This window comes from Limulus polyphemus, unplaced genomic scaffold, assembly GCF_000517525.1.
Source record: "Limulus polyphemus unplaced genomic scaffold, Limulus_polyphemus-2.1.2 Scaffold3130, whole genome shotgun sequence".
Lineage (NCBI taxonomy): Eukaryota > Metazoa > Arthropoda > Merostomata > Xiphosura > Limulidae > Limulus > Limulus polyphemus.
In genome coordinates, this window is record NW_013668740.1 from 83,848 (window position 1) to 93,481 (window position 9,634).

At 33.0% G+C, this 9,634-nt stretch overlaps 1 long non-coding RNA gene across 1 annotated transcript in view; it reads right to left on the reverse strand.

The window, feature by feature from the left end:
- Positions 1–979: 979 nt before the first annotated feature.
- The window catches only part of LOC111088103, a 14,832-nt gene continuing 6,177 nt past the window's right edge, over positions 980–9,634 (reverse strand). Inside the window, exons 2-3 of the long non-coding RNA XR_002612696.1 lie at positions 3,003–3,015; positions 980–1,045 (exon numbers count right to left, since the gene is read on the reverse strand). This is a non-coding gene — a long non-coding RNA (uncharacterized LOC111088103). The remainder of the gene's footprint in view (positions 1,046–3,002; positions 3,016–9,634) is intronic.

Here is a 9,634-nt window from a genome sequence, read left to right on the forward strand (position 1 = left end):
GTGTGGAGTGTTTCTAGAAAATTCAGATTACATAACAATACAATTTAAGCGTTTAGGTACATATATATATTATTGATTCTTACTCTGGAGAATCTTCTCCAACTTCGGAGAATAGGCGGGAGTTTTGCAATACATTTTAAACACTATAAGCTATGACTGTTTCTAAATATTAAATTAATCTAAAGAAACTTTGATATTAAAATAAATATATAATAACAAATTCGTTACAGGATCAAGAAGACATAGGATCTATCTGTAAAGACAGAAACAGATTACATTAAGAAGACATAGTATCTATCTGGGGACGGAAACAGATCAACATTACGAAGACATAGGACTTCTGTAAAGACGGAAACAGGTTAGGAACAAGGAGACTTAGGATCTATCTGAGGACGGAAACAGATTAACATCCACAACGTGCGATAAAAGTAACTAATAATTAGTTATATAAAAAACGTTACTTGTTTAAAAATTTGACTTCAGTGACCATATAGGCTACGAACCACGACAACCTTTCAACCCGTAGAAAAATGTGTAATACAACAATCTGTTAGGAAAGACAATGACATTCTAGTGTAAATTGTTATCTTCACACAATATTATCATGAACAATAGAAACATTTTTAATACAACAGTTTGTTAGGAAAGATAATGGAATTTTAGTGTAAAGTGATAATATTTTCAAAACGAGACTCAAAACTTGTGCCCCTTCGAATAGTTGACTATTCTTCTTCAGGAGAATATAGAAAATATTACAACTTTTATAGGTGATCCTGTGTGCTAACTAATTAACATACTGTAAAGTGTTATCTTCACACAATATTATCATGAACCAGAATAGTGGTTCATAATAGAGATCGCAAAGAAATTTGCTCGAAACTCTAATAGAACATTCCGGCAAAAATCATCTTTTAAGAAGCAGACTTGTTTTTTAAACAACACTTACAACTTTCCTTTTCGTTCTTTAAAACCACTCAAACATTGATAATAAGAAAAATAAGTAATTTCCCGATTGTAGACAAAATCCAAATTTGCCCATTTGTTCCTAAAATTATTATTATTTTTTTCACAAGCCTATAGCAAAAGCGGCTGATTATTTTGCACCATGACCTACACAGGTGTACTGAATGAAATACTGTGAATGTCAGTGACTTATTCTAAAGTTGATTATTTTTCATAGAAATCTGATATACGTGGTTATAAGTATATAATAGATGCGATGTTGTTCTGAGCGGCTGCCTTTGTACTCGACGACGCGTGTTAAACTTGTATTTACACGAAACCTCAGGCACAAAGTGTAAAACAAGAGAATACGTCCGTTAGCTTATTTCTGTCCGCACTGTTTAGAAGCAAAATTAAGTTTTTTAATTGCAGAAGTGCAAGTCTTGAGATATATTTAAACGTGATATTAAATGTTTTTATTTATGATATAATTAACTTAGATATCAGTTTTAAAATAACTTCAATTATATATATATATTTTACTTACATTATACTTCACCAAGGATCTATTAAGTTTGTTGAAAGATAGAAAAGTTAAATAAAATAACACGAAATTCTGACGATCAGCTGACTCTTAAGGATTAAAACGGTTCAATCATGGTAACTTAAGCTTCTCGTTTAATTGGAAAATGACGTCAGCTTTACTCTCTTGTTTACTGAGGTTGAAGAAACCATTTAAATAAACAAAATGAAAACTTTTATCTAAATACATGTTTAAGTTTCGTACAGTAATTTCTGAGTGCAAATAACAGATTATGTACATGCGTGTTTGTAGAATATATTCATCACATTATGTTATAAAGTATAATTCATTAATGCTCTTAAAACAAGCCGCCAAATAAAATGCATTTGTATTTAGTATCAACAAATTAATTGTACAATATAATACTTTAGTCGTCGTATTAGTCTACAACACTGAGCAAGAACGAATTAGTTAATCATACTTGCAAAGGTGTTTACTTACACTGTGTTCAGAACTAAAACTACATAAATATGATCTAACAAATTGAAGTATTGGTTGCACTCTCTAAGAATGAGTTGTTTATGTTAATTACTGTGCCATCCTGGCACACACACACACATATACAAATATAAAATGTATTTGTTAATGTTTATGACTGGAGAAATATGTCACAGCTCTTTCTCATAAAGATTATTCGTATAGCAAAGAGATGCAAAGGCTAAGACACACTTATGGCAAAGTAGTAAACAGATGGTAAGACACACTTGTGGCAAAGTAGCAGACAGATGGTAAGACACACTCGTGGCAATGTAGCAAAGAGATGCTAAGACACACTTATGGCAAAGTAGCAAAGAAATACAAAGGCTAAGACAAGCCAGTTTCAAAGACGACTGTAAATCAATTCCACTGTGAATAGCATCGGTAAGGGTAGATTAATATACTGTATAAAACTTCCTAAATAATATACTGGGCACACGAGAACTTGTGAAAATATTTCTCACGTAAAGAAGCGTAAGCCACAAGGGCACAAGTTGATTCCAGGTACAGCGTCGAGAGAAAGGTAAAACGTACTTCAATGACAGCGACAAGAAAACAAAGATTTGATAGGTGATAAGAACTTTTCTGTATAGCACGAGAATGTAGTAATGTTTTTGACTGTCGTTGACTTGTTATATATTGTGAAATGTAAAGTGTACAGTAAAGTCTAATTTGAATCCCTCTAGTAGCGTAAGTACGAACTGTCGGTACTTTTTCTAGAGGAATTTGTATTGATAAAGTGTACTGATCTCAGAAGTAAACACTTGTTACTTGTAAGTAAAGACCTTCTCATTACTCATTATTCTTAGTTTCAGTACATCTTGTGGTTATAATGTTTAAAATATTTTAATCTAGTTCACACCATAACAACTTTGTTCATGAAATTTATTATAGAAATAGCGTCTGTCGTATCCCAGCCGGACTGATGAGCCCTGGCATTGAGCAAAAGGCTTCGTCGAAACTGGATATGACATATGTAGTGTGGTTTAAATATTATAACATATTATTGTTTTCTTTCACTCACAATATCTTATTTACTAACTAATTGCTGGATCCACTCCGGGAAGAAGAAGACTACCTTAATGGTTCGTTAGTTTTAATGAGTGATAGTAAAGTTAGTTCAAATGAAATGCTACTACTACTAATAATAATAAATAATCGGTTTTTAAGTAAAAGAAATACACGAATTATAATCTCATCCTTAAATGTAATCTATTTCCATCATAACTGTTGTTGTTCACAAGACTGGTGATATACATAGTGCCTTAACCATCACAGCAGGCCTGTTATTGGGCGGAAGGTCTCGTCAGCGTTGAATATGACATAGTTTTACATGTTCTTCTTTGAATTAGGGTTACAATATAAAGATCATTTTACATTGTTAGCCTCGTATGCTGATTTAGGACTAAATTAGATATACTAAAAATATTAAACCTCGTGGGTTATTATTAGGATTTCAACCAAAAATATTGTTATATTCAATGCATTCTAATCAGTATAGGTTTTAGCTTTTTCGAAAATTGTTTTATCACACTAAGCACTTCTGGTCAGTTGGTTACCTCATCGGTTACTTCATAAATTAATTTATAAGCTATTTTAGTTCTAACCTCCAGAGTTAAATTACTTTTCAGTATTATAAGTGAATTGATAAGAGAACAGCAGTAGATGATTTAATATTCAAGCCAGTATGAACGATTATTTATCTAAGTTTTAGAGTTTTTTAAAGTACATTCTGCGATATTAAAAATGAACAACAAGGGATTTTCTTTTATCATATTAATGAATCTATTGACTATAGACGTTAGATGTTTCGACTGTGCAGTTCAATGTGAAAGTAGGAGTTAATGGCTAAATTTTACGCAAGGGGTCAAACACTGTGTGGCCAATGCTTCGGTTAAACGACCTTTATTAATACTATAGTGAACTCGAAGTTTATTCTTGTCTTAACAGTTTGCATGTATTGTGAATTCTAAAGCACTATTTCAATACTCAGTTTATGCCCAAACTATTTGATACTGTAGAATATCGTTTGCCTGTTCGTCACTTTTGTCAAAAAATTCTCGATCAAACGCTATAAATCTTATATTATTGGAAAGTCCTTTGTTCTAAAAGTCTGGGTTATATGTTGGCTTTCCCATCCAGAATCACCTTACCTATTTCTTGCTTAGTCAAACTTCTTGATGCAACGAGTAAGTTACATGATGGTACAATGTCGTTGTCATCACGTGACAATTGAATTCAACTGGCTTCGATTTCATTTTCGACTCTAATGTCTTTATTTACAAAGTAATTCACACAAACAACACTTAACCCAAGTGTAATTGCCTAAAAATTAACATTACACTAAGTACAATCGCTATGAGCTATCTCGACTTAAGTCTAAAATACGCATGCACAGTTCGTTAAAAACCACATGTTTATCATTTTGTGAACACGCATTCAGACGTTTCTGCATATTCAGCTAAATTTGCCTTCATTACAACTTTACATTACTATAAATTACCTTCGGCTAGTTTCATAGATTGCCATAAACACCTTTTAGCTACTTTTTTTTAGTACGGATTTTATTCTTCGTTTTTTTTAGTTTCTTTGTTTCAACTTGTAAAACTGTATCATAAACTGGACGTTCATAACTGTTTCATACTCGGTACAGTATTGTAAATACCATTACTATATTTTATTGTTTACTTTGCGTGTAGTGTTATTAAATAAAGTTACATCTACGTGAGTTTGTTTGTCTGACCGTGTAGCCCCCCAGTGGCACCGCGGAAAATCTGCAGACTTAAAATGCTAGAAAGTGGTTTTCGATACCCGTGGTAGGCAGAGCACAGATAACCCAAAGAAAGCGTACCTGAAATTCCGTGTGAGAAAAAGATAGAGTAAGGAAAATTCAAGCGAAGGGCATGAAAGCTACAGCTACTTTTTACAGGTACTGAAAGGTATAATTTGTGTAAGAAAAAGATAGAGTAAGGAAAATTCAAGCGAAGGGCATGAAAGCTACAGCTACTTTTTTACAGGTACTGAAAGGTATAATTTGTGTGAAAAAGATAGAGTAAGGAAAATTCAAGCGAAGGGCATGAAAGCTACAGCTACTTTTTTACAGGTACTGAAAGGTATAATTTGTGTGAAAAAGATAGAGTAAGGAAAATTCAAGCGAAGGGCATGAAAGCTACAGCTACTTTTTTACAGGTACTGAAAGGTGTAATTTGTGTGAGAAATACATAATTCTTATAATAGTGATAAAATGTTATTATAATCACAAAGAACATGCGTTTTTCCAATATTTGATTTTTATTTAGCTATGATTTAAGACTTAAGCAATTGTTTAGAAATCCTTTAATTATTTAGGAATAATATCATAATAATTCAATTTTCATCTACCAAAAATCTTCATAGCGTGTGTTAGAGTATCTTAATAAAATATTGCAGTCTTAAGAATGTTAAATTTATATAAACTTACAATAAATATAATTTTATGATTTACTGTAGGTCTAATAGAACAAACTTTACCGAAACTGTTTGTTTCACTAAAACTTAGAGTTTGTTTGTTTGAAGTTAAGCACAAAGCTACACAATGGGCTATCTGTGCTCTGCTCACCACGGGTATCGAAACCCGGTTTCTAGCGTTGTAAGTTCGCAGAAATACCGCTGTGCCACTAGGGGCAAAACTTAGGGATTCGTAATGCAGTCTTTGTGCCCCTAATAAATATATATTAGCATCAAAGTTTCTAGAATATTTGTTAAATGTTAGCTTAGAGATGAAGTTTGTCTCAAACAATGAATGTTCATTACATTTTTTCCTCATTCCAATGTTAAAATGGAAGTAGAAAACAACAGAATGCAGTTATCTTTAACCAGCTTTTTTTATTTTTTTAGATAAAAATTGCAAATTTACGACTGATAACGAAGAACATTCTAATGCGATTGTTTCAACAGGAATTGTTTTATAATTCTTTTTAAGAGCCGCCAGGGAAATAAAGTGAAAACGTTGATAATCCTACAATGTATATCTTAGCTAGGGATCAATATTTTCAAAGATCATTTTTACAGCAATGTAGACAGACTACTTATAAAGTAAAACACCGTTGTAGGAAATGTCTAGCTAACAGAAAATAAATATAATGAATAGCACTCACAACATTTAATATGATAATCAACGAAACGAGAAATTTGAGTCTACTTGATAACAAATCACCCATAACAACGTTTATTTTATAGATTTTTGTTTAGATTTTTTGATACGCATAATACTGCCAAGAAAAACACATTTTAAATAAAATGCTTTACGATACAACTAAACTGAATTTTAAGAGCTTAACAAGACAAGCTGTTGCACTCAAGGAATCATACTAGACTCTTAAAGATAAATCTATAGTTATTAAAACACCATTTGACATTCTCCTTTAGAGCACCCGTGTCAGTAAGCCTAAATAACATACGAAGTTTTACTCTTTGTCAGAGAATGATAAACGGCCAATACTAGCTGCCACAGATCTAATTAAAGAAATGTTCTGACATTGAATTATTCATGCCTATCTCTAACACGTTCTCTTCATTCATAAAGGATTCATTTCTCACTTGTGCAGTTATGAATAACCTTGATGTGTTGTATGATGAGCTTTCGTGATGTTTTATGATGCGAATAATCATTTCGGAATTTCACTCTCGTTGTCTTAGATTTCTAGAAACCATAAAATCGCCATTATCGTCATCCATTTTGTGTCAGTTGCATACAATCTAGGCTGAAGTTGTAAATTCTTCTTCGGTTAACTTTATTCGGTTTTTCTTGGTCGGACGAAATGTTTTCGGTTTAGGCATTGCGAGAATTTTGAAAAGAATACCGATGGCTTTAAATTTGTTCTTGTCTTTTAAAAAATATCCAAATTTTTCTACATGAAATTCAAAAGCGATGAATACTTTTTAAAGTTTTCGTCTACTTTTTTCTTCTTCTGGAATTACGTTGTATAAAACTACAGCACATTTGACTTTTTCTTTTTTTATAGTGATCGAATTTATATACTCACAATAAGGGCTTTTCTCAGGGTGTACAGGTAATGGTAATGTCCAATTTATGTGCCTAAGACTCAGATGAATATCTCTGTGGAATAAAATCATTTTTAATAGTTGAAGGGCTTAAAGCATACGAAAAGACATAGTATGGGTATACTAGTATTAAATACTTAAATTAAATTGGAATATCCGTTAGTGACACTTTAAGAGTGTTCTAATATATTTCAGAATATGACACTAAATGTTTATCAATAACGTAAAAGCTAAATAAATCTTACTAAGTTATTACTTCAGTTTGTTCATTATCAGTTTTTCTTCTGTACAAAACTGCAGAAGCTCTTCCATCACTGGCTTCACTTAAGAACATAGAACTAGAGGAAATAAAGATAGCATTTTGGACAAGTGCTCAAAGTGAAGTGACAAGTGACAAGTGCCCCCTGAACCTATTCCAAAATATTAGACTTAGAAATGATTTAGATCTTAAATTATACTTTATTTAGCCTTGCATAAAACAGGTTAAGTAAACGCATACACAACATTTTATGCATGTATTTTAATTCCAACTTTTATAATTAAAGATTCAAAACAAATATTCAAGTTGTACTTGAATATCTTCTGTTGATGGTAGAATGTGTGAACGTTCTGTATTTTAATAGTCTTCAGTTGGTGATAGAACGTGTGAATATTCTGTACTTGAATGGTTTTCAGTTGATGATAGAATATGTGGATATTCCGTACTTGGATGGTATTCAGTTGATGGTAGAACATGTGAATATTCCGTACTTGAATTGTCTTCAGTTGATGATAGAATGTGTGGATATTCCGTACTTGAATGGTAGAATGTGTGAATATTCCGTACTTGAATAGTCTTCAGTTGCTGGTAGAATGTGTGAACATTCTGTACTTGAATGGTCTTCAGTTGCTGGTAGAATGTGTGAACATTCTGGACTTGAATGGTCTTCAGTTGCTGGTAGAATGTGTGAACATTCTGTACTTGAATGGTCTTCAGTTGCTGGTAGAATGTGTGAACATTCTGTACTTGAATTGTCTTCAGTTGATGATAGAATGTGTGGATATTCCGTACTTGAATGGTATTCAGTGGATGGTAGAATGTGTGAATATTCCGTACTTGAATAGTCTTCAGTTGCTGGTAGAATGTGTGAATATTCCGTACTTGAATAGTCTTCAGTTGCTGGTAGAATGTGTGAACATTCTGTACTTGAATGGTCTTCAGTTGCTGGTAGAATGTGTGAACATTCTGTACTTGAATGGTCTTTAGTTGCTGATAGAATGTGTGAATATTCCCAACTGAAGACCATTCAAGTACATGATAGAATGTGTGAACGTTCCGTACTTGAATAGTCTTCAGTTGATGGTAGAACATGTGAATATTTCGTACTTGAATGGTCTTCAGTTGATGGTAGAATGTGTGAATATTCTGCACTTGGATGGTCTTCAGCTGCTGGTAGAATGTGTGCTTATTCCGTAATTGTATGGTTTTCAGTTGCTGGTAAAACGTGATAATATTCTGTACTTGAATGGTTTTTAGTTGCTGATCGAATGTGGGAATATTCCGTACTTGAATAGTCTTCAGTTGATGGTAGAATGTGTGAACATTCTGTACTTGAATGGTCTTCAGTTGCTGATAGAACGTGTGAACTTATTCCGTAATTGAATGGTCTTCAGTTGATGGTAGAATGTGTGAATATTCCGTACTTGAATGGTCTTCAGTTGATGATAGAGCGTATGAACATTCCGTACTTGCATGGTCTTCAGTTGATGGTAGAATGTGAGAACGTTCTGTACATGAATTGTCTTCAGTTGATGGTAGAACGTGTGAATATTCCGTACTTGAATAGTCTTCAGTTGATGATAGCACGTATGATTATTCCGTACTTGAATGATATTCAGTTGATGGTAGAATGTGTGAACGTTCCGTACTTGAATGGTCTTCAGTTGATGATAGAATGTGTGAACGTTCCGTACTTGAATAGTCTTCAGTTGATGGTAGAGTGTGTGAATATTCCGTACTTGTATGGTCTTCAGTTGATGGTATAATCCAAACGTTTTACCATCACTTGAATACCATTCAATTATGGAATATTCACACATTCTACCATCACCTGAAGACCATTCAATTACGGAATATTCACACATTTTACCAATAACTGAAGACTATTCAAGTACGGAACGTTCACACATTCTATCATCAACTGAAGACCATTAAAGTAGAGAATGTTCACACATTCTACCATCAACTGAAGACTATTCAAGTACGGAACGTTCACACATTATACCATCAACTGAAGACCATACAAGTACGGAATATTCACACACTCTACCATCAACTGAAGACTATTCAAGTACGGAACGTTCACACATTCTATCATCAACTGAAGACCATTCAAGTACGGAATATTCACACAAATATTCACACGTTCTATCATCAACTGAAGACCATTCAAGTACAGAATGTCCCGTACTTGAATGGTATTCAGTTGATGGTAGAATGTGTGAATATTCCGTACTTGTATGGTCTTCAGTTGATGGTATAATGTGTGAATATTCCGTACTTGAATGGTCTTCAGTTGATGATAGAATGTGTGAACGTTCCGTACTTGA